The following is a 25,815-nucleotide window of genomic DNA, read 5'->3' as shown; positions in this document are numbered from 1 at the left end:
ACGAGCGGTGGTAGCTATGTCGGCGGGAGAAGCTCATAGCTCCGTCCACACCAGCACTTCTGTCGGTGTAACTTATATCGCTCCACGGTGTGTGTTTTTTCACACCCCCCCCCCGAGCGACATAAGTTTTATATAAAAGACAAAAGTGCTAGTGTTGACATAAACAGTAAGGCTATCTTCTAAAAGCAGCTTCCACACTTCTGTTTCAGAGATCAGAGTTCAACCTGTTAAGCCTAAGTGAAGTTTCGGTGTATTCCAATACATATACAAGACATTTTACTTTTCTTTCACTTATGACAAGATGACAACACATTGCATCTGTTTTATCTTATCTTCTAATAAACAGGCAGATGCCTTTTGGTCTCTCAAAATGTAAAATATTAGAAGAAAGCACGGCTGATTATTTTCTCTATCTAAGAAAAGCTGTAAGGTTTTTCTGTAGTTGCTAGTCAGAAATAACCTGTTTTTGTTTTTCAGAAAAAAAGCCACCCCAGTGGGTTTTTCAGTATTTTTTTAACCTTTGTGTCACTGAAGTATTTACATGAACATAATGTATTTTTGCAGGTTTTTGATACAGGAAACATTGCCCTAAGTTTTAAAAGCAACTGGTGATTTGGGTGACTGCATGTTAGGGTGAACAACTTGAGACATCTTAAAGTGGGCCTGATTTTCAGATCGCATGAGCTCAGTACTTTCTTAAAATCAGTCCCGTTTAAGGTGGCTCAACTAGGGCACCAAAAAGTTAAGGCATCAAAATTCACTAGATGCTTTTGAAAATGTAAGCTATTAGGCTCTAGTTTCTGGCTTCATGACTGGAAACTTTAAGTCAGGGGTGGCCAACTTGTGGCTCCGGAGCCACATGCGGCTCTTCGGAAGTTAATATGCGGCTCCTTGTATAGGCATTGACTCCGGGACTGGAGCTACAGGCACCAACTTTCCAATGTACCGGGGGGTGCTCACTGCTCAACCCCTGGCTGTGCCACAGGCCCTGCCCCCACTCCACCCCTTCCTGCCCCCTCCCCTGAGCCTGCTGTGCCCTCGCTCCTCCCCCTCCCCCCCAGAGCCTCCTGCATGCCACAAAACAGCTGATCGGGAGGTGCGGGGAGGGAGGGGGCACTGATTGGCGGGGCTGCTGGTCAGCGGAAGGTGCTGGGAGCGGGGGAGAGGGGGAGCTAATGGGGGGGAGCTGGGCTGCTGACTTATTACTGTGGCTTTTTGGCAATGTACATTGGTAAATTCTGGCTCCTTCTCAGGCTCAGGTTGGCCACCTCTGCTTTAACTGGTCAAAAACGTTAATAGATCAATGTAACTCTTCTTGCTCATCTTATTTTTCAGTGTTCATAGTGTTGAATTTACTAAGTGATCAGTGTTTACCAAACATCCTTGTATGAGTTTATATGATTATGCAAGCCAAAAGTTGAAGGGAATAGTAGGAAACAAGTTGTTCAGTGGATTGAAGTAATGACAACAGGCAGTTATTCTAAAGTAAAATGTAAACATGTCAAGAGTTATATAGTAGCAAGATTTAAGAATTCATAGAAAGTGAAGAAAATTGGTTACTTCTGATTCTTCAAGATCGAATGTGCCATTGAATGACAGTTTGTCTATTTCAGAGTAGCAGCCGTGTTAGTCTGTATCCGCAAAAAGAAGAACAGGAGGACTTGTGGCACCTTAGAGACTAACAAATTTATTAGAGCATAAGCTTTCGTGGACTATAGCCCACTTCTTCGGATGCATATATGCATCCGAAGAAGTGGGCTATAGTCCACGAAAGCTTATGCTCTAATAAATTTGTTAGTCAGTTTGTCTATTGACATTGAAAAGCAGAACACTGAGTCTGATCTTGCAAATGAGACATTTTTAATCTCATCCTTGTCATCAATAAATAGCTATGATGATGTTGAAGAACTACTGACAGGGATTCACATTAGCTTCATTTGGAAACAGTCTCTATTTGTCTTCAACACCCAAACAATGGCAGAGATTGATTGGTGATTAGTCATAAAAACAAAAAATTAAACTTGATGAGAAAATCACAACTATCCTTTATGTTAACATCATCATTTTCAACACAGCATTTCAAATGAGCAATTTCTTTAAATTGGAGGCACTTCACCCTTGATTTATTCCTTCTGACATGTTTAAACTTGTAGGGCCACTATCAGTTGTTACGAGTGGAGAAACAGAGGAAAAATTAAGAGAAGAACAAAAATAATCAACTTTGATATTAGCACAAACTGGTAGATTGAGGATCAGAAACATCTGATAATGGCTACAAGCATCTAGGGAAAAATGTGTTCATATTTAATACTTTTGATTCTACATCTGAGAAAACCAAAGAATATTGTCTCCAGATTGCTGAAGATGCCACCCAAGAATGCAGAGTAAAGTATCACAAGGAAGGCTTTGACCCTTATTCAGACACTGAAAATAAAATGAAAAAGCTGAGGGACATTCTTAGAGGCAATCACCTTAAACTTCTGACATAGAGGTGTTCAGCCCACTATTTAACCTCACAGAGAAAGAAGCAACACAATACTGAAAGTTAAAATTCAAAAACCTTTCTGCACCCTCTATCAGTCCTTTAGCTGGTGGATTGATGATGCAACTTTCCAGCGATCCTCAGTGGAATTCTTAGGAAGATTGTGACTCTGAATCCAGCTACCACAAACATGTTGAAATTTTTACTGAGCACAAGACTTTGGTTAAAATATGCATTTTGCACAACAAGAAAATCTGGCCTGATCTAGTTAACAAAGAACTGAAACAGCATTAGGACAAAAATTAAAAAATGATTCAGAGAAGCTATGAAATGTTTCCATTTCATGTTCCACATGATTAATCTCAAATACAAAGGTCATAGGTTGAACCTGAAACAGTAAAGGGAGGTTAAAATATGGTTGATGTAAAATTATTCTGAGTTCCTTCCTTCTCTCCTAACATTTAAAATTCAAGAGCTAGAGTTCTACTCCCTTGAAACTAATGAGGATATACATATATCACTGAAGGCCTGGGTCTCAAAGCCCAGACTGAATCTGCAAGGCTGGCAGTCAAGGGAAAACAATTATTTTACTTGTAAATTGAACATCTCTCTCTCTCTCTGTCTGTCTCAGCAACATAAGTTGGTCCAATAAATGATATTATCTCACTCATCTTGTAACTTTAGGGAAATCACTGGCAGCCAATAAAGGCTCAGAAATGATCCTACAATTCCCATTTTACAGAGCCACTTTTTAAAGCAGCAGCAGACTTTTTTAACTGATTCTTCAAGTGAAGTGACTATGGATGAGCCAAATGCAATAATGTATTTAGGCCATAACATAAAAATTAACCAAAAAGTTCAAAACCACCAGCCATCACTTAGGTACAAAATATAAGAAAGCCTTTTAGCCAGTGACATAATCTAAAGGCAGACAGGGAAAAAAGAGTTTAAAAAAAATTAAAAAAAAAATCACCACAGAGTTCTACAACTGCTGTCATACTTGTTCAAAGAGACACTAGATAGTAAGTCAAGACTATGAACATATAAATTCTTGTTATCTCCATTGTCCTACATCCTTAGACCATGTACACTTCAGTAAAGGGCTGCTAAATTGGCTCAAGTGCATGTACGTTTAACATTGAACTGTTTTTGATTTATCTATGCAACTAAAAATGTGTCTGGGAAATTTCTCAATACCTGGAAAACATTTTTTTTTTTTTTGCCCTTGGATAATTAAAAAAATCTGACTGAAACTTGAACAAAGTTCTAAAACATTTATCTTTGTGATTAAGAACAATGTCACCCTAAAGGGAAATTTTTCCAGAAAGTACTTCTAAAAACTACACCTCAGAATGAGAATGCTCAGTACCATAATTATAACATAACTACTTCAATGCTTTAATGATACTTTTCCTGATCCATTTTGTCCTAATTATGCTGATTCATCTGAGTCAGCCGCTAATGAGAGTTCTCGTTTCTCTATGACTGACAAGGCTAACAGCCCAGCAGGTGGCAGACTTCAAATTCAAATGTTGGATCGATTTTCACACTGGTTGAAATTAACACTTCATGCTCAGGTTGGGATAAGAAATCTCTGGTTAATGTTCTGCACTGATTCTAGGCATGATTACCTTTTCTTTTTATAATTGAGATTTTTTGAATTATCAAGCCACAGCTGCTGCACACTCCACAGAGAAATAAAAATATCAAGTTAAACACACTATTCAAGTGATTTTATCATCCTACACTTCTGACATTTTCTCGTACAAAGAATTTCTTCCGGACAGCTAAATAGTAAATGCCAGCATTGAAAACTTCTCAGCTAAAGAATGGAAGCTTGAAAGAGGAACTAGAAAATATTATGGCTAGTAATGTCCATTAATTTAAGCACAAGGACACTGAATTTCTTAATAAAAGAGACACAAGGTGGGTGAGATGGTGAGAGAGAGAGAGAAGCTTCTGAGCTACACACAGCTCTTCCTCATGGGGTCCCAGAACCGAGGCTCAAGCCTGAGCCTAAATGTCTATGCTGCAATTTTATAGCCCTGCAGCCCGAGCCCAAGGGCCAGTTGCAGGTTTTTTTTACTGCAGTGTAGACATACCCTGTGTGTTCTCTCACTTTCCCACATGCACGTATCCAAATCAGTATTCCGCCCAAAAGTTCTGGTGGGTTCACAAACGCTGTTCGTCTTAAGTGGGGCTTATGTTTGCAGGTAGGTTTGAACTCATCCTTCAATTAGCGTATCAACCTCAATGCGGTTTTAACTCAACCCATAACAAAGTTTCACCCAGCTCATAATAACATATATAAAAATTAATATGGAATTAAGAATGATGGGTAGAGTGGCAGTTGAGGATGATCTGTTTGTTTAGATGGGGGAAAACAGACAATAAATAATATAATAGGCCATGGGCATATTTCCAGGGGTTGGGGCAAGCAACTCTCAAGAAGGTAATAGTTTGATAGGGAATATATAAAATCTTGATTAAAAAATGTTTCTGTGATGCAAAATCATCAAGTTGTGCATTTTCGCCCCGATTCAGGAAAGCATGTAAGGGTATGCTATTAAGGCAAATGCTAACACATACCTTTAAGCGCCTGTTTGTGCTTAAGCACCCTTCCTATGTAGAGATGGTTCCCTGAATCAGGATCATTGTTAGTCTATGTAACTATCCTTCCTCCTTCTCTCGACTTTTCTCTTCTGGTTGTTTGTGGTATCTTGTCTTGTATTAGGCCCTCATGCTCCAGCTGGATCCATGTGGTTGGAATCAGTGAGGTTCCTGCTGGCATAAAGATTTGCCCATGTGGAGCCAGTTGTAGGATCAGAGCCTTAGATGGTAAGCTCTTTAATACTGTGTTGTCCTGTGTGTTTGTAAAGTATCTGCAAAGGTGCTGGAACTAGGGGTGCTACCTGCACCCTCTGGCTTGAAGTGGTTTCCATCATATACAGGGTTTACAGTTTGGTTCAATGGCTCTCAGTACCCCCACCATAAAAATTGTTCCAGCATCCCTGTGTATCTAGCAGAATGGGGCTGCAGTCCTTACAGGATCACAATATACATGCTAATAATAATCCAGTTGATTTTAAGTCACATGCAGCATTAATAATTGTGTTTGAATGTTTAAGGCTAACCTTAAAAGCCAGTACTTATTCTGCATGCTTCTGCCTGCCAATAATAAGTTGCTTACAGAAATTAGACTAGATCTTGCATTATGACCTTAGAAAAGAGGTCAGAAAAGTAATTCCCGTACCAGAAGTAAAACAGGTAGCAAACTTTCTTAATGATGCTGTGACGCTTTCAAATGGTCAGTCAGCTAACAATGAAAGAGTCTCTGGGACCAGATGATCCCAATATATTTTTATACAAAATGTATTGATTTTGTTTGTGATTCCTTACTTCATATTTTAATTATGTGAGGAAATGTGGAATTCTTCCTGACTCTTCAAAGAAATCATAACAGTCTTCATTAAATTATATAAAGATTGTGGTCATATATTGTGGAACAATTTCTGATTTAAATTCCCTATATAAAATATAATGGCATAAGGCTAGAAAAATGAATGTTTTTTAATTCAGATGGTGAATTTTAAAGATGTCTCTGTCTTTCCCTGTTCCTGGGAACAGTTCTGCCCCTACACTGGCTGGTAATGTCCCCTAGGTGACAGTATGTAGTAGAATATCTCCAGAAATCACTGTGCTCCTGTCACACCCCCTCATACCCTCAACATTCCCCTTGTGACAGAGACGACCAGGAGGGCTGGCTATGTCAGCCAGGGATTCCCCTGCTTTGGGGAGCCCGCAACTTCCCCGTTAGAATACCTTTTGAGGTTCAAAGGGGTTGGTGAAAGGGTCAAAACCCAGCCTATAATTATTATTTTTAAAAACATGTTGTTCCATTGATACACTGACTCTAACTTGGCTGCAAGATCTTTTGTGTGATCAACACCTTTAAGGCTTCAGGCTCGCTAGCTATTGCTGCCTTTGGTTGGGATGGGTAAATTAATGAATTCCTCCTTTGTCACTGCATTGGATGCAATTCACTCGAGTCAGTTGCTTGACAGGGTATGTTGTGGAAGGTTGCAGGTACCATCTACTTCCTCTTGGGCTCTGCTTCCATTTTCATTGTCAAAACTTGATGCAACTGATGCATGTTGGCCGTGCTGGAGTACATTATCCAGCTTTAGAGTTGTTTACACATTTTGGGCTTGAAACCTGTTCTTTTCTTCCAGGCCTTTATGCCTTGCATCCGTAGGTGCTTGAAGCTGTGCCTTTTTATTCCACACCCCCTACCCCCAAAATGCACTGAGGTTATTTCATTTGCTTTTAGTTTCTCTTACTTGATCTCTGATGGAATGGGGGAATGAAGTTGGCTCAGTAGCTTTAAGAAATACCACATGGTACATGTCACTGAATGATACCCCTGGCCAATGATCACCATTAGTATTTTGTGGGCTTTGGAACAAAACCTGACAGGCTGTGGCATGGTGTCTCTTCCAAGATCTCATCTGCATGCCATCAGTCCCAGATCCTAAGACCTGGCTGCTTCCACTAACTCTGATAAGTTCAACATGCATACTTTCAAATACATTTTGTAATAACTGAGTTCATGGTTCTCTGTTTTCCCTGGAACAGTTGAAAACACCACTAACACCTATACAGTGGAGTGCAGCTGTCATGGTGATTGCAATTCAAAGTTCAAGGGAAAGCTCTCCTGTGATATAGAAGATATTCTGATTGATGCATCTAGTTATAAAGATGAGAAAATCACTTAAAATGATTTTAAAGTTTATTAAAATAAAATGGAAATTTAGATGTGTGTGCCAATCATTATTCTGACCAGTCTGATTGTATGTTTTACCTCTTTCTCCCACCTTTTATTTCTTTTTGTCTTATAAAGCACATGCCTAATCTTAAATACACAAGTACAGTAGAACCTCAGAGTTATGAACAACTTGGAAATTGAGATTGTTCATAAGTCAGAAATGTTTATAATTGGACAAAATGTTATGGTTGTTCTTTCAAAATTTTACAACTGAACATTGATTGAATACAGCTTTGAAACTTTACTATGCAGACGAAAAATGAAACAAGCACAGAAACAGTTTCCTTACCTTGTCAAATCTTTTTTTTAAACTGTCTCTTAATTTTTTTAGTAGTTTACATTTAACATAGTACTGTACTGTATTAGCGTTGTTGTTGTTGTTTGTTGTTGTGTCTGCTGCCTGATTGCATTCTTCCAGTTCAAAATGAGGTGTGTGTGGTTGACTGGTTAGTTCGTAACTTTGGTGCTCATAACCCTGAGGTTTTACTGTAGTCCCATGTGCTTACATACCTTGGAGAGTTATGGCCATGACTGGTGTGGAGAAAATAAATAAGGAAGTGTTATTTACTCCTTCTCATAACACAAGAACTAGGGGTCACCAAATGAAATTAATAGGCAGCAGGTTTAAAACAAACAAAAGGAAGTATTTCTTCACGCAACTCTTTGCCAGAGGATGTTGTGAAGGCCAAGACTATAACAGGGTTCAAAAAAGAACTAGATAAATTCATGGAGGATAGATCTGTCAATGGCTATTAGGCAGGATGGGCAGGGATGGTGTCCCTAGCCTCTGTTTGTCAGAAGCTGGGAATGAGCAACAGGGAAAGGATCACTTGATGATTACCTGTTCTGTTCATCCCCTGTGGAGCACCTGGTATTGGCCACTGTCAGAAGACAGGATACTGGGCTAGATGGACCTTTGTTCTGACCCAGTATGGCTGTTCTTATGTTCTTATTGATAGTATGATCTGGGCAGGGAATGGATTTATAGATCTGTAAAGTGCCTAACACATTTTGGGTGTCACTGGACTGTATAAATTAGTAAGAATTAATAAAATACCAAGCTTCTATTTGACAGTATGATATAGAGTGTGATTAAGGGAGACTAGAATTTATATGGAATACTACAGACTATGAAACTTGTTTTTAAGCAGGTTATATTATCGTCACTCTGGTTTTCCTACTGGGAAATATTGTTCAAATGGTAGCTTTTGCTGAGACTATTAGTGACCATGAAAATATTGAAATAGTGACAGGTATTTTTAAAAAGAGTTTTGGAAAATTCATTGATGTGTAATAGACAATATATATTCTCACACAGAAATTTTCCTTGAAAGACATTAAGGTTAAAAGGGTACCACATGGATAACTGGACATCTTTGTCAGACCTCAATGACAGTACTTTTATATAAGAATATAAGAACGGCCATACTGGGTCAGACAAAAGTTCATCTAGCCTAGAGGTTCTCAAAGTTTGTACTGGTGACCCCTTTCACATAGCAAGCCTCTGAGTGCGACTCCCCCTTATAAATTAAAAACACCTTTTAATATATTTAACACCGTTATAAATGCTGGAGGTGAAGTGGGGTTTGGGCGTTAAGGCTGACTGCTCGTGACCCCCCATGTAATAACCTCACGACCCCCTGAGGTGTCATGACCCTCAGTTTGAGATCCCTGATCTAGCCCAGTATCTTGTCTTCCAACAGTGGCCAATGCCAGGTGCCCCAGAGGGAATGAACAGAGCAGCTAGTTCTTTTAGGCCCTAGTTTCACTATCAAGTATGACAACTTTAATTTTACACGCCATTTTTAACATTTAATTTCTTTTCAGAGCTGTCTAACTTTGTCGCTGTGGTTTGTGAGGAGGTGGTAAACATTCCTAGTGATTGCAGTGACATTTGCTGATGATGGCCAAATATGACTAATCTCAGGCAATTTTTTATTTAAACTCCTCCAGCAAGATGTTGTAGCATAATAAGATAAAACCCCTCAGAACTGATATTTGCTTTTCTTGTTGGAGCTAATGCCAAGATCTTCTGGAAAACTAAAAGGCATGACTGAGCTAAACTGGATTAGGAACTGAAATGGTGTGTTTAGTGCTTTTGCATTTCTTCAGTACCTATGCAGTGCTGTATCAAAGCTATTCTCTAGTATTTGTCTTTTTCATGATTTTTATCAGGGGGACAAGAACACAAACTATTATGCTTTAATCTATGACTTAATGATTTACATGATTTATTATGATTGATTTATTCTCTCTTTAATGGCTAGTTTTTACTTTGAAATCTTTCTTGTGTGTGAGAAACATGGAAAAAATGTCTTCCTCCACATTTCAGATACTCCACAATTGAAGATGGATCTTTTAGGAATTTTTGTATATTTAAAGAAAATGTAGTTTTGTTTTTCAATTATATTCTGTTTATGCAATATCACAGCTGTCACTCAGTGGAAAGGTCTTTTGCTATAAATATAGAATTAATAATAGGGAGTTACAAAGCTGTAAATATTCTGAGGAGCTCTGATGGCACCAGGATACAACTACAGGAAATGTAAAGCACATAGCTAATTTTAAAAAGAAAGGTTTCAGGGTAGCAGCCATGTTAGTCTGTATCCTTAAAAAGAACAGGAGTACTTGTGGCACCTTAGAGAGCTCTAATAAATTTGTTAGTCTCTAAGGTGCCACAAGTACTCCTGTTCTTTTTAAAAAGAAAGTCACCATGCTTAGATTGTGGGAGTGAGGCCCCTTTACATTTCTCTGGCACTGTAAAAAGGCCTTCAAGTAGGTGTCACTCATATAAAGGGAACTCAGTGTAAATGGGAATCAGGCCCACAATCTCTTTCATGATTTCATACATAGAGCTGAATATAATATTTTGAAGCGGTGCATATATGTCAATCCATCTTTTTACATACCATAACAAACTACAACTGATCAAGTCATGTGTGTTTATTAATGGGAGTTAAGAAAATATACAAAAATAAATTTATTTCATCCTGTGATTTAAAAACAATGAAAGAAGTATTCTTACGGTGGGGGGGGGGGGTTCTCTGAAATCCAGTTTACAACTTGGTCTTAACACTGCTGTATAACGTGCTTAGGCAGGCACATGGGTGTTGCTTGAAAACATTCATTCAGAATCAAGAGAGGACAAAGAAAGAAACCCTCCAATCTCAACACCTCCAAGTGTTGAGCTTAAAATGCAAAGCTGCATCTAGATGTGAATTTTTCTAGTTGTCCCCAGGGCTCAAGGGCTGGACCTACAGTTGGGCAACGTGAGCAACTGCCCAGAGCACTGTGGTCAGGGGGCACCATGGTCAAGAGGGTCTTAACTCACCTCGGTGATTGCAGCAGTGGCAGCGGCAGCTCCTTTGGCTCCCTGGGGTGACGCGGGGATCCCTCCAACACAGTCAGGGAGTGATGGAGCCGGGCTGCCATGCCCAGCCTGGCCCGGCTGCAAGGGGTGCGGAAGGTGCAGGACTGTGGAGCTGCTGTGAGGCTCCCTGCTCCTCCCTGCTGCCATGCACTCAGGCCGGCAGCCAGGGGCTGCATGTGGCTGCACATCCCTGCTCCCTCCCCAGGACATGCTGCTTCCTGCAGCCCGACAGCAAGCAGGAGCTAGGTAACCCAGAGCCCCAGCCGCAGGCAGTCCCCTCTCACTCACCTCTCACCTACTTCAGCCCGGATGGCAGCGGGGAAGCTGCCTGAGCAGAGAGCTGGGCTAACGCCTGCCTGCTCACTTCCAGGAGATCTTCCCCCTTTGGCCTCCCCCACAGAATCATCTGTCCCAAGGTTTGTTCCTGTGCTTGCTCACCTAGGGGGATAGGTGATGGTGGGTGGGGGGAGCTACACATCACTGCAGAGCAGGAGTAGGGGAGGGGAGGAGGCTTGAGAGAGCCTTGTTAGAGAGCCACAGCCCCCTGGTTCTGCCCCAATCTGTGGGGGAGGATTCCCCTATGTGGAATGGCACTGCAGAACACTATGGGAGAGGGGCTGTGGGCCCCTGGGTAGGTGCAGCCAGGGAAAGGGCACCATTTTCTCTAAGACCAGCCCTGGTTGTTCCCATCTTTCTTATCAAACACGCAGATCAGAAAAAGTGTGAATGCTGAGTTGTTTAAAATCTGTATCCAGATTTGAATTTAGCATCCTAAGCCCTCTGTAGTTCGGGCACTTATTCTCAGTTCAATTGGAGTCCTTCCATTGACTTCAGTGGGCATTGGAATGGGCCCTACGTGCATGAAATTCTTGTAAATGTTTTAGAAGAAGAACAAAGCTGGTTCCTGAACACATGGTAGTGGTTCTCCCCAGAGAGAATGGATGCCCACTGCTGAGAACATGCTTTCACAAGTGTTGTGTGAGTGCCCAAAACAGCACAGTTTAGCTGTGCTGACTTCTGATGAAATCTCCACATCAGAATCATACCGTTGCTCTTCATTTTAATGCCAAAAGTAATCAAATTATATGAACAAAATTAGAGAAATGAGATTGACATGGATTTAACAGATCTAGTTATTTTTGTAGTAAGGTTTTATTTTTCCTTTTAAGAACGAAGTGTGTTTGGCTGTCTCTTAATTTAATTTTTTTAAGCAAAAAAGAAAACTTGTTAAAAAGAAACTAAAAATACATGAAGCAGAGAAATTCGGAAAAAATAAACTTGAAATCTGAGCTGCATTATGGTGGCAAAAATGCCTTTTCATCTCTTCAACTATAAATTTAAATAGAGTTTATAATGGAAATTCTGCAAGTACTTTACAATGCAGTGTGAATGTGTTACTGAAACCAAAGAGTGCAGGAAAGGGGAAATCATTGGACCAATTGCACAGTTCTCGTGCATTGGTCAGAAAGATTTGGAGATGGTCAAAGAGAAAACTCAGTAGAGTCTTTGAGGGAAAAGAAAAGGAAGAGGGAGGAAGAAAGGGTCAAGGAGATTCTGTTCTGCACTTCATTGGTTGTCATGGCAAAGACTGTGAAAAATGAAGGCTTTGTCACGGGGAAAATTTTAAAGTTATGGTTTTGCTTTAAAAAAAATGAATGTATAGGTCACATTATGTAATGCACAAAAAAGGTTAAAGGACCAGGAACAGAGGAATAGCATTAGGGTCTGGGGATCCTCTGCTTCCTCACAAGGCACCTGGCACTGGACCGCACATTCTCAGCCATACATGGGTATCTTCACCCCCTGTAGAGGGTTGGTCACCAGCAGCAGTGGCTCGTCGGCTCCCTGCAGGGGTCACAGGCAATGTGCAGAAGCAAAAGTGGTGACATCTTTATTCCTCTGCAAGGGGCACAGGCTGCTCAGATGGAAGCAGTGGCTTCTTCAGACCCCTGCAGAGAGCTAGATAGCAAGAACTCATAGAGGTCCTGAAAAAAAGCAAGAAGCTACATAATTCATGACGGCTATGACAGCCAACCAGCCATAGCCATAATGAATGAATTCCAAATAACTTGTTAGGATTAATCAAGGGAATAAATAAAGATTGAAGAGAGGGGAAAACCAGAGTTGAACAGAAATGTGTGTTATCCTTGTATGTGCATCTCAGAGTCTGATTCAGCTCTTCGTTCAAGAAAAAGGCATAACTTGAAACATGAACTCTGGCTGCTCATGCTGGATGGGCAGCAGAACTTAGCACCATATGCTGTTTTTGCTGTTGGCAGAGATGAATGTGCCTATATAGCTGTGGGCTGGGTTACCATATTCAGCTTTCTGGCAACGATGGTTATTTTTTAATCCATACCTATGCTTTGTTAGGGATTCTTATGGGTTTTTTTGTCCTCTAGTCATGAACTTGCCCTTACTGCCCAATCCAAAAATGGGCTTTCCAGCCTTTGATCCTAGAGATAACCTAAACCAGCATAATGATAGTGATTAGCATTGTATGAGAAGTAAACATTCTTCAGATACATCTGCTGGAGCCAAAGAGCTTAGTCCAATGTACATATTTATACACCTCTACCTCGATATAACACTGTCCTCGGGAGCCAAAAAATCTTACCGCGTTATAGGTGATTTGATCCGCTGGAGCATGCAGCTCCCCCCGCCCCCCCCCCCCCCCCCCCGGAGTGCTGCTTTACCGAGTTATATCCAAATTCGTGTTATACTGGGTGGCGTTATATCGGGGTAGAGGTGTATTTATAATCGTTACAAGCAAATATGCATACAGCCTAGCAATACCTTACTAATATATACAGAGTAATTTTCAGAAAAGGTTGAGCATTTTGTGGATTGCAGTGTGCATTTCAGAGAAGTAAAAGGCATGTCACAATCTAGATTTTCGACATGCCATGGCCTTAAACCCAGAGCTTTTCATTTCACAGAGTGGCATGGCACAGTTTGCAAACTGCTGCAATCCCCTCTTACCATCTGTATGAGCAATCTTCATTCTGTAGTGTTCTCTCCCAAGCATATTCTGGAACAGTGAAATCTAATAGCCCTGACTCAGTAAAGCTGGAACAGGAAGAATTAAATTATGTTTCTGTGCCAGAGAAGTTCCTTACATCTTAAGAGAGAATTAGCTTGAGGGAGCTCTGGTGGGGTTTTTACTGCTGCCTTTCCTTGGATTTTCCACTGGTGGAAGTTTTAACTGGGAACTACTGAGGAGTGGCACTCAGGGCCAAAGTTAAAGGAGTGACACCAGAGAGGAATTTGTCCCTGAATTAGTACATTCTCAGTCACCCTGACTACTCTCCTTTTCTAGTTACTATCATCCACTTCTTGGGCTGTGTTGGCTTCCAGTGGCCTCATGTGCAGCCCCTTTGCTTAGCTAGTCTCCTGGTCTTCTTTCTGTCAGCAGAGCCTTCAACCAGGATTTGTGCCAGAGTAAATTAACATAAATGCTACATGACGTGAATCTGACTAGAAGACTAAGATTTTTAAACTGTTTTAGTAACTTTGAGAGATTTATTGTGTCTCCGCCTCCCCCCCCCCCCCGCCCCAGAATTGATTTGCATTGATCTCATCAATGTGATGAGATCATGAGGCGGAACCAAGAGGAAAACAAAGAGGGAGAGTAATCAGTGCAGGGTTTCAAAAACAAAGAAGGCATTTTATTTTAATTGGATCCAGAAATGAACATGGAACGAGGGGACTTGTGTGAGAATGGAGGTGATGATTTCTTGTATGTATAAATGGAAAAATACTGCCCTGATACATGCACTTGGCTCTTTGCTCAAAGACCTCCTAGGCAGAATGTGGCAATAATATCTGCATTATGCAAAGGCTTCATTGATGCCTTTTCTTTTATCACTTAGCAAATGGTTAACACACCGTGATCACTTGATGGACATGGCTGAGAGAGATGCTAGAGCAAAACCCCATTTTTAGCTTTTTGAATATATTTGTTATGTGGCTATATAGGAAGTTCTAGTTAATGCTGAGCTATGTTGTTGTACCTCCACCTTTGCAGAATTTAATGTACAACATAAAATCATGAAACAATACTGATTAAAACAAGACTATGGCCTTTGTATTTTTAGATCTCAATGCAATTCAGTTCATTTTCTCAACCTGGTAGAAGGAACACATTTTCCTGCGACACTAACATATTTACATGCAATATAGATATGATTAGAAGGCTGCAACTGATTAGTTTAGCAGTGCTAGTCCTCTGGAGGACTAGCAACAAAATATCAACAGATCAAGATTTTCCCTCTGCCAACTGCATAGAAATAACAATGTTTACAATGTTATACTGTAATATTTACTCCTCACAAACTGGAGTCCATGGCAAAACTCCCGTTAATTTTAACAGGAGAAAGATGGATCATGGGGCTCTTTGTAAGTAAATTTGTAAACGGGGCGGGTAGCAAAGTGCCTTCATAGGAACAGTTTCTGGCATTTGTTTTCCTAATAATGAGTTTTACAATTTATGAAAGTGATTTATAAAGAGATGTTCAGAAAAGCTCTGAGCTTGTAAAGGGAGTTATTATTTTCCTAAACTGAATTGAAAGGACAATGTCAAATACCTTGCTGTACGTTAAATTCTTGCTGAACTTAAAGGATCTTTGTTGCTTAGCGTTGGCAGCAATCAGTTGCTTTTGTTTCTCTAAGTTGTACTTAATGGACTTTTAAGATATATTTAATTGGAAGCACAATACATGGCAGAGTGATTCTAAGTTAAGACATTTGATGGCGCATATCCTGGAATACAGTTAGAAGAAAAAGTACTTTGTTGATCAAAGAAATGTGACACATCTGAATATAGTAAGGCAATCTCTGAGCTCTGGTTGTAGAGTTCTTCCCCTCCCTATGAGAGAACATAATATCGCCTAGCATGAGAGCATGGTGTACTGTTATCATCAACATTGCACGCGACTTTTAAATGCCCACATGTAGCCCTCTCCTGGGCTGTCAGGAGGTTTGCACACACAGAGCCCTCTGCTGGGGTAGCAGGAGGGCCCACATGTATCCCTCTTCTGGGATGGTTGGATGGTGGAAAACCCCACACATAGTCTTCAGGTGAGGTGGGGCTGAAAATCCCCTGCACCTGGATAGAAGACAGCGTGTCTCTCATTTGAAGACAGAGAGGCCCCAACCTGCATGAAGAAGAGCAGTTGTGGGGCCCTCCCTCCTCCAGCAGATAGCTTTTGTATGAGTGTCTCCTGACCTCACTAGCCTAAGCAGAGAGTTGGGTTGGGGGGGGGGGAGGAGAGAGAGCATAGTGGGATGCACCTATGGCTGTAGGTTACCTTAATCCAGCCTGCCCTTTAATAGACATCTGGATCAGATGAGGTTTGTTATCTGGATCTGTTCATTTAGTGTAAGCCTAGCTTTATCTCTCAGTACATTAGGATTTTTTCTGGTAGATATTAAGCCCACTGTAATCAACTTTAACTCCTCTTTTAAAAGTATGCTGGATAAGTCAGATGTGTCTTCAAGCACTGCTGGCTGTAAGTGTATTTAGGGTGTGAATCCTTTTATCACAGCTTTGTTTCAAAAGCTATGGATCACACCACAAGCCCAGAATCTATTGATATAAATTCCTGGGTGACCATACACCAATATAAATTGGTACTTCTAATCATTAATTTCTAAATCCCTCTGGCATCTGATGTAGCTAGTTTGTTCCTGGTGTGGGTTAAATGATAATTGAGATCAGTGAATGGACTTTAATAATAAAGTTCTTCCAACCTTGTAACACCTACATAAGGTATTGTGCTTCCAACACAATGGTTTGCACCAGCTGAGGATCTGGACCATAAAAATTAGATCTTATACCTTTTCTCAAACTGTGTATTTGACTTCCTGAATTCTTCCATTTCAAGAATCTGTTTCTTTAAGCTTACACATTCTATTTCTGTGCTAGACAGATTTTAAAGGCCTTTTATAAAGCAGTAGTTAAACAGGCTATAAGCTATAGCAGGAGCTGATTCTGGTGTAGGGTAATATGCCTTACACTGATGAACTCAGCTCAGCCATCTAAGAATCCCATTATTAAAATCAGAAGAAGATGGAACTTCAGTTGTTGAACAGTGTGATTATATTACATTGATCCCATGCTTTGAGGCCAGGCTTTAAATTCAGTCTTGAGAAAAGGGATGGGAATTATTTTTTACTTGTGTTTTCTTTACATATTAAATTACAAATGGAATTATTGATGGTTAATGAGATGTACTGTAGATGCTGGAGGCTGAGAAGCTTTGGTTTGCTCACAATTCATTGCCATTCTCATTTGCCTTTCTTTCTTTTCATCACACACTTTACAATCATTGTCAAATTTTATCTGATCTGGCTTTCTGTTTTTTTTCCGTGTTGCAATATATATTATGCTAATATAGAAAATGAGTAAAGATAAAAGGCCCGATCCTGTTCTCATGTATGTTAGTAGTGATAAAAACTCCCCTTTACTTCAAAGGGATCAGAATTGGGCCCACAAGTCATAATACTGATATCTTGCGCATTTCTTAGTTCAAATAGAGTAAGCTAGCCAAAGTTCACAGAAAACTAAAAGATCAGTGAAATTAATAGTTTTATAACCACCCACATTTCATAATTTATGCTGAACTATCTGAGTTGACAGAGATAGTTTGAAATGGGTTGAATTTTCCATACCTTTGTCATTGTGAGCCATTTACCTTAACTCACTTAAGATGCAGGCTGAGGCTAATAGCAGTATACATATGTATATTTTCACATAGGTTTCTCTTAAAAAGTGCCAAGTATTCTTAAATTGTTAAGTCTTCCAGGCAGGGTCTGTCTCTTACAGCACCTCGTACGATGGGGCACTATTGCAATACAAGTAATAAATAATATACAGGTATAAAAATATCACCTGTGGTGAAAACAAAGCTGTGAATTGTGTATGAACAGCCTGGGGTTCAGATTACAAATTAGTTCAATGACAATTTGTTTTCCTATTCTCACAATATTTTAAATATTTGTTAAAAGATTTACACAATATTTCCATATAAAGTTGTTGAGAATAATTTTAACTCTGATGTGAGAAAATGTAGTTTTATGTATTTAGTGAATAGTTTCAGAAAAGACCTTTTACAAAATGGATCTTTAATACAGGATTTCTTTACTCTTTTCAGCAAAGGTATTGAAAATGAAGTTCTAATGAGGTAAGATTTCAGTATACTATTTCCAGTGAAATATTCAGGTAATTCTGCTGATTTTTAACAAAACTGTCCAACATTTTAGGGTTGATACTAGATAGTTTGAGTCAATATGTTAAAGTATAGATTGAAAAGGGGAAGTCATTACATCCACTAATATGATTATTTGGTTCAGATGTTGCTGCATGTTTTAGTTTTGTTCCCCTCCCTAGTGAAGTTTCTAAATCCCTGCAGGCTGACTGCCCAGACTTTGAAACTTGTTTGGTCCTAAGCCATCAAGAGAAATATTTTTTTTTCAGTATATGGTACAATTTCTGCTATTTTGACAGTTAACTTGTTTGCCTGAAAAGAGAGTTGTTTTGCAGTCTGAAAATGAAGTACTGTACCAATGGTATTACCACTGAAAGATATGACTTTGTGCTCAGAATCCCTTTGTGTTTTAAGAAATTTATATGTATGTGCCTTATTGCATGGTTACTAGTGTGTGTAACACCCATGAATGCTAATGAAAGTTACATGAGTAAATAGAGCCCTGTGCATCCAAACAAGAATACTCTCCTTAAGACTGTCGTCCTCGGCTCCTCCTTACAGCACAAGTCAGATTACATTTTGGAAATGGATTTTGTATATGTCTGCTAGATAGATAGGAAGGCACAAAAAAGGCAAATGTTACCAACAGGAAGAACAATGCTGCAGGTTTTCAATTTTTTTATCTCTTCGCTTACTGATGAGGATGTTGAGATGCATGTGCCATGTTATGGAATCTATTTGCTGCTGCTTGTATTTGTGCAGATTTTCTGTAAAGTCAAATCACATACAATCAGAGATTTGATGGCAAATTGTTCTGACAGGCAACTGAGCATGACCCTTTTTATAATACTAGAGAAATACCTAAGTACTTTCAAGTGCTATTTTTCAGTTAGCAGTTTTATTTTCATAGACATCCAAAAAGTTCTGATTTTTCTGTTTGTTATTGTTTCCTAACACTGCTCCCCAGTTTAACCATTTTAGACCTTATCAACTGTTAATTTATAGAAGCTTTCAGAATAGCTAACTGGATTCATTGCATTGATTCAAAGTCAAACTTCCTCCAATTAGTGCATCATGATGAGCTTTGTCAAACCTGCTGACTTCTAAAACCGCTGCTGTATTTACATAAAATATGCTTTTGGTTTCAGTTGGAATAGGGAGGAGGGCACGTTGAGAAGAAATTAAAAAGCTGTGCAAAGTGTAAACTCTTTGAAATCTCAAGTCAATAGTAGTGCGAAATATTAACGAAAAAACCCATGATCAGAACTGTGGTGAAAAAGTAGCGAGGTGTCAACACACATTTTGTTGTTGTTGTGGAAAATATAAAAAAATGTTTATAATAAATACAAACTGCAGACCTCTAAGCAGTGTCACTCTGGAGCTTCTTACTCTGGGCTTTTAAGTGGAATTAATTTTTTTTAAATGTTGACAGTTGAATTGTGCCTTTAGTCACAGCCCCATTTTGGGGGTAGTATGCAGCAGCTTGTGCCAGTGGGACTTCTGAGAGAGAATGGGGTGAATTCACTGCTGTACTGTGCCACCTTTGCACCAGCCATTGGTTGCCAGGGGATTGATCGTCTCCCTAGGGAATACTCCCATCACAAGAACTTTTGTAGTGTGCAGTGCTAACACGGGTGTTGGGCAACGTGCTGGCTGATGTGGAGGGGCAGGACTCACTCCATCTTGGCTCCTTTGAAGTAGCTAGTCCCAGCAGTGACTCTAGCCCTGAGCAGCCCTTGTACATTGAGTGCAACAGCTGCCATCATGCCTGACTTCTAAATGGGGATACAAGTCAAAAGGCGCCTTTTGCCCTGCTTTTTCCCCTGCACAAGGACTGGGCACAATATTGCCCAACATGAATTGTTTGTGTTTGTGGTACAGCACCTAGCACAAGAGGACCTTGATTAAAGCTCTGGTGTGCTACTGTAATGTAAATAGTAATCACTAATTAGTATGGCATTACAGCAGCAGCAGAAGTTTTCTCACATTGCCCCAATACATTTTCTCAGATCATGAATGGAAATGGTTAAATCTCCTCCTCCGTTCACTCTCGAGCATCTGTCCTCGGACAGCCAAGAAAAGAGCTTGTTAGCCCTGTTTAAAAATGGGTTTTGTGATGCTGACATCCAGTTATCGGATACTCCTGTGAGATCACCAATGTGTTTGGCACAGGATACCAAGTAGCATTTAGAGGTCAACAATTTTTGGTAACTACCATCCTGGGCTCATTTTGAACTGAACGGGTAGACTGAAGATGGAAGGTGCTATATCCCATTGTCATTTCCCCAAATAGACAAGAGCTTGGGAATGGAATACCATTACTTCTGGTAGCCAGAGAAACCTGTGCCTGCAAGGGGACAGGAAAGTACACTCAGAAAACTTGCTACAAATGTTTTTAATATCGTTTCTCTGACATTTGTTTGAATTGAGGATTCTGGGTACTGATTCATAGCCCCTCTTCAGTTGCCTAAACACCACACAATCCTCCTGTAACACACCATAGCAGCTGTCCCACACCAGCAGCAGCCTAACCTGGCCCTTCCATTCTGAGTTGTAACTTGTTAAACATGCTTGAAACCCCAACAGGCTTAAGGAACTCAATCTATTTAACTTCCTGAAGACAATTTTAAGAGGCGACTTGATTATGGTCTATAAGCAGGTTTGGAAGGATTAGATTTTTCATCAGTAAATGTCAGTAAACATTGATTTCAACATGCACACTCAAACCAATGAAAAAATATTTCCTTAGATGATGATTGAAATTTACAGATAGACAAGATGAGAAAAATGCTGCTTGAGAACTTACTTAATGTGTATAAAATGTGCTGTAATGGCAGTATTACACCATTATTGACACCTCCCCAAAATGTGAAAATGTAAAATAGGAAAAAAAATGCTTAAAATAAACTACCAAAAATATAAATATTGAATTCTGCCAAGTCTATCTATGAGTACCTACACAGGGAGAAGATATTTGACATTAGAGGCCTCTTTAATCTAAACAAAATAAGATTCAATGACTGACATTTGAAGCAAGATAAATTCATACTGGAAATAAAGCCTTGGAGAAGGGGGCGGGCAGGGGCATGGCCTCAGGGAAGGGGGCAGGGCAAGGGCTGAGCAGGGACTTGGGGGTCCCTGAAAATTTTAAAATCAAAATGGGGGAACTTGGGTTGTTAAAGTTTGAGAGCCACTGCCTTATACGATATAGGCTGCCACAGACATGGGTTGGTCCTGCTTTGAGCAGGGGGTTGGACTAGATGACCTCCTGAGATCCCTTCCAACCCTAATCTTCTATGATTCTATGGAATTTTCAGTACTATCACTGAGGTAGGTCGCTATTGTTTTATGGTGACTGAATTATATCAGCTGAGAAAGGAAGAGTCTTTCAATTAATTCCTGAAGAGATTGATTAGTGGGCAGAATGTAGCTGATATAGTGACATACACATTTGCAATACATAACAATAATGTTAATGAGCCAGATCCAGAAGTTCTTGCTCAGTTTTTACTCAGGCCTTACTCAAGACAAAATTCTCATTTGTCTGAATGACGGCTGCATGATTTAGCCTAATTTATTCAATGACTTGCAGTTCATACTAAAGTTATTCAGTAGTTTATATGTGATGGTTATCAAGCTACCTGTGTGGTCTAATTAGGAAATCCTTAATTTCTCCCTAAAATAAGGTGAGAATTTTTTAAAGTTATTCTGGCAATGTCCTGTAAATGCCATTCTTTGAACAAGACCTATTTCAGGTCTGGTGTATCTGAAATTACTGTACCATTAGACCATGTAGGGTAAATTTTCAGCAGATAAGATAGAACTCCCATTTTATTGTAAGCCACTTTGCACAGTATTGAAAATGTATGGAGATATACATCTTTGCTTGGGGCCCTGCACTTGAATCCTTGGATAGTATAGGAGGAAAGACTCTTCACTTCTTATCTGCTACAAGAAAGTGCATCCTAATTTTATTGGACTGGAGACAGCAGATCCTTCAGTGAGCAAATGAGAAATGGCTTTTAAGGGGTTTATTGAAGAAATAATTTTATTTACTGTCAAGAGGGAACCTGATACATTGTACAGAAAAAATATATAGAGATCTCATCCTTTTCTATTAATGTGATAGGCTCATTGCTATAAATGTACATTATATTATTAACTTTAATATCCAAGCACTTTCTTAAATGTCATTTATATATCATACAAAAGCTTTTCTACAATAATATTGAAAATTTGACCTAAATAATAAAAGCAAGGAAATTCAACAGTAAGACTGACACTGTAGGCCTAATTCTGATCGCACTTAAACCAGGAGTAGCTTCACTGAAGTCAGTGGAGTCATGCTGGTGGAAAATCGGTCTAAGTGAGATTAGAATCAGATCCTCCATCCTTAATGCACCTATTGAACCTAGATGATATAGCATCTCTGGAAGGAATTGGTATTATTTTGGGCAGAATGCTATAACAAGGAGTAATTACCTAAAGCTATGGGCAAAATTCTGACGGGAGGGTTGCCCTATGTAACCGCCAAAAAATGTCAAGGGACAGAATTTTCTACTCCAATTCTGGATCTGCTTCAAAGCCTAATAAAAGGCCATTCTGCAAGCCTTCCATAAAGGGGCATTCCAGAAGGAGGCCTAGGGGATGAGATTACTTGATCCTTGTATTTCAACATGCATGCCCTTTGAACCATCAACAGGTTTTGAGCACGCTCTATACATAGATTACTCCTATTATTTTCCTCAGTAATGGGGCCATGGTCATCTAGAATGGGCTTTTGATCATGCCTTCATAGTGTTTTTAACTACTTGGACTTGTGGGCAGCTACAACTTCAGCATTTTATAAACAAGGGAGGTTGATGATATGTTCAGTTTAGTTTGCATTTGGTTAACTCTGGATGGTTCTTTCTTCGTGCATGTGATTGAGGGGTTTTCTATGTTGGGTGGAAAACCAAACTTTTAGGCATTTGCTAGATTATTTCTTAGCATTATAGTATATTGATCTTCAAATGGGAAAATGTAGCAACCTATTCATAACACTCAAAAGAGAAAGAAATGGGAAGAAAAGGGTTGGGGGGTAAAGAATCAGTTGTTCAGAATAGACTCTTTAAATCATCAGCTACTACCACAAAGTCACTGTTAAAGGATATCTCAGTTCTGAAAAATGGCATCTCGGTTCTGAAAGAGCATTTTTTCTTGTGCAGTGAGAGAAAATTGCTGGCTCCATTATCAAATTTATTTGAAGCATCAAATTGTTACTGTTTCCTTCTGAAGAAAAGTTCATATCTGAGGAACTTAATGTAAATGAAATAGTCTTCAGGACGAAAGAAAAAACTGTTCAACTGAACAATGGTATAAGATGCAGGGCAGTTAATTGAGAAAATCATGAAGGATTATAGATGGCATTTCTTGGTGTTTGCAAATAGCATTACTATTGGAGCATGATAGCACTCAAAAATAAATGAAAGTGAAATGCGGTTGAGTTGTGGTCAGGGGTGTTCTTGTGACTCATTGCAAATGCACTGCTGGCCCAGGATTTTGTATTCATATTAAAAAGATTGAAGATATTTGACTGAGTTCAAAAACTATTGAAAATCTTGTTTTGTGGTCTTTGTTTACATAATTATTTCCAGTCTCCAAAGACAATTCTGTACTTTGTCTAGGTAGACAATTCTGTACTTTGTCACTGGCATCTTAAAATAAATGTGCCTTTCGTTCTAGTTCATATACTGGGTTAGACTTGAGTTCAGTGGCGGAAAAATACTCTGATGCATACACTGTATTTAGAATGTCTGTTCAAATAAGATTTAAAAATATTGGGTTCACTGTTGCACAACACCGAAACTCTTGATTCAATGGAGTTTTGCTGCATTGAGAGAACTGGACAGCTGGTATGTTCTCTCTTTGCTAAACGGAAAATTGACTTTTTGTGGTTTATTTTTTAAAAATAAGAAGCTATTAAGTATATGTAGCTATTAAGTCCAACTCTGTAGTTGTAGCAAGGAAGTACTGAAGTAATTCCAGTGCATCAGGGACATGTTTGTCTTCATTCACATTTTAGAAAGATGGATCTGGCTTCAGTAAGGATAGCCTGGTCCGGGGTGTGTGCTACAGCCACTGGGAGAGATTTGCATTTATGCAGTGCTCTTTTTATTAAATGAGTTTTACAGCACCACTGCTTAAAATTGCCAAGTTGGCCAAACAGATGAACTTACTGTCAGCATGGGAGAGTGGCATACCATTTTAGCATGACTCCTTTAATCTGATGCATTCTATGGTACAGTATGGGCACATAAATCAACCATTGGTGGAGGGAAGGAACCAGGGGGAACGGAGCATATGAGAAGTCCTGTTCTTCTCTTGGTAATGTCAGCATGCTCTTAATTTATGGACACATTGGAAGGACAATCAACAGCTTCTGTCCCTCTCATTTTACAAAGCAGTGACCTCAGCATCACATCTACTGTCTACCTGCAAGGGCCCTTTCTACCGAAACTTGTTTCAGGTTACTGCACCCCGACTATCCAGAAAGCATTTCTGAACAAAAGCAGTCCCCCCAATCATTCACTGAGCTGCATGAAAATGTGGCAAAGGCCTTGAAGTTAAGTGCAGTTTCAAGTGTACAGATAACCACAGATGTGTGGACAAGTGGGTAGATCAGAGATTGTGGGGAAGTGACTGCCCACTGAATGTCCTTAGTTCCATTCAACCTTCAGCAACTCCCTCACTCCCAACCCCAGGTCCCTGAGGGTATGTCTACACTGCAATTAAAAACCCGCAGCTGCCTGTGCAAGCTGACTCAAGCTAAGGGGCTGTTTAATTGCAATGTAGACATCCGAGCTTGGGCTGCAGCCTGATCCGGAATGTCGACACTGCAGTTGAACAGCCCCATAACCCAAGCCCTGTGAGCCCAAGTCAGTTGGCACGGGCCAGACACGGTTGTCTAACATCAGTATATACATAGCCCACCACTGAGGGTATCTAGAAACTGCTGCTGATCTCGTGCTGAAATCTACAAATACTTTTAAGTCATTCTTGTTCATCATCAACCATGGAGCTAATGTTTGTTCTGTTGTTTCCATTTTCTCCTCTGTGGTTTTGCTTAATTCACCTTTAATACAGTACTCTTCCTTTAAACACTCTCCTGTGTCCTCTGGTTCTTGGAGTCCAATAGCCCTCTCTTTTCATAATTTAGGATCTGGCTAGTTTGCAATACTACATGGGAGACACATTGCAAATTACTGAATTTTGTAAATTACATAAGCAGACAAACAGTAAAAAGAGTATACTGCAACACCAAATGTACGTTATTCACTCATTTGACAGGTGTAGTTAATTATTTGTTATATTGTAGTAGGATTAAGTCTTAGAAACATGATTCAACTATAACATTTTGCTATAATATCTTTTCTGAGAAGTGAGAAAATACCACCATTTATTTGTGTGCAAACTGTGGGGTGTGCAAATTAGTGAGCTTCTATTAGACTTGCGTAAGAAAGTTTAGAATCGCTCACAGCTTGTTAATAAATTTTACTGATAGGTAGTGAATCCAAAACTAACTCAGAACTAGGCAAGACTCTACCTGTGCTGGCAAAACCAGAACACAATGACTTATGTTTTGCCAAAACGAAAACACAGCTTCCTCAAGCCACGTGTAGTTTTACTGAGTGTGCAACTTACTAGAAGGCAAAGACATATCTATAAGTCACAACCATACTAGAAAAGTAGATGTCAAGATTAATTTTCTTGGCATGATAGGATAGCATATTTCTACAAAAGAAATATGTAGTCAATAGTAATATTTTCCCCTCCCCAACTAATGTGAGAGGTGCCGATGTTTTAGCTTTTTATTCAAAGTAAGAATTAATTAACTATTAAGCAGAAATGTGCAGCTTTATGTGCATAAGCTTAAAGTAAACTTTGCTAT

General features: G+C 39.6%; 1 protein-coding gene across 8 annotated transcripts in view; it reads left to right on the top strand.

Annotated features, from left to right (window-relative positions):
- THRB (thyroid hormone receptor beta) overlaps window positions 1-25,815 on the top strand; it is a 256,180-nt gene that overhangs the window by 49,562 nt on the left and 180,803 nt on the right. For 7 of the 8 annotated variants that reach the window (XM_042840240.2, XM_065583492.1, XM_065583490.1 and 4 more), the window contains one exon: window positions 17,832-17,861. The exons of the other annotated variant lie outside the window; for it this stretch is intronic. The gene's annotated coding sequence lies outside the window, so the exon portion shown is untranslated. The remainder of the gene's footprint in view (window positions 1-17,831; window positions 17,862-25,815) is intronic. 8 annotated transcript variants of the gene reach the window in all.

This window comes from Chrysemys picta, chromosome 2 (assembly GCF_011386835.1).
Source record: "Chrysemys picta bellii isolate R12L10 chromosome 2, ASM1138683v2, whole genome shotgun sequence".
Lineage (NCBI taxonomy): Eukaryota > Metazoa > Chordata > Testudines > Emydidae > Chrysemys > Chrysemys picta.
The sequence above is the reverse complement of the archived record's forward strand: the minus strand, read 5'-3'. Positions and strand labels throughout refer to the sequence as shown.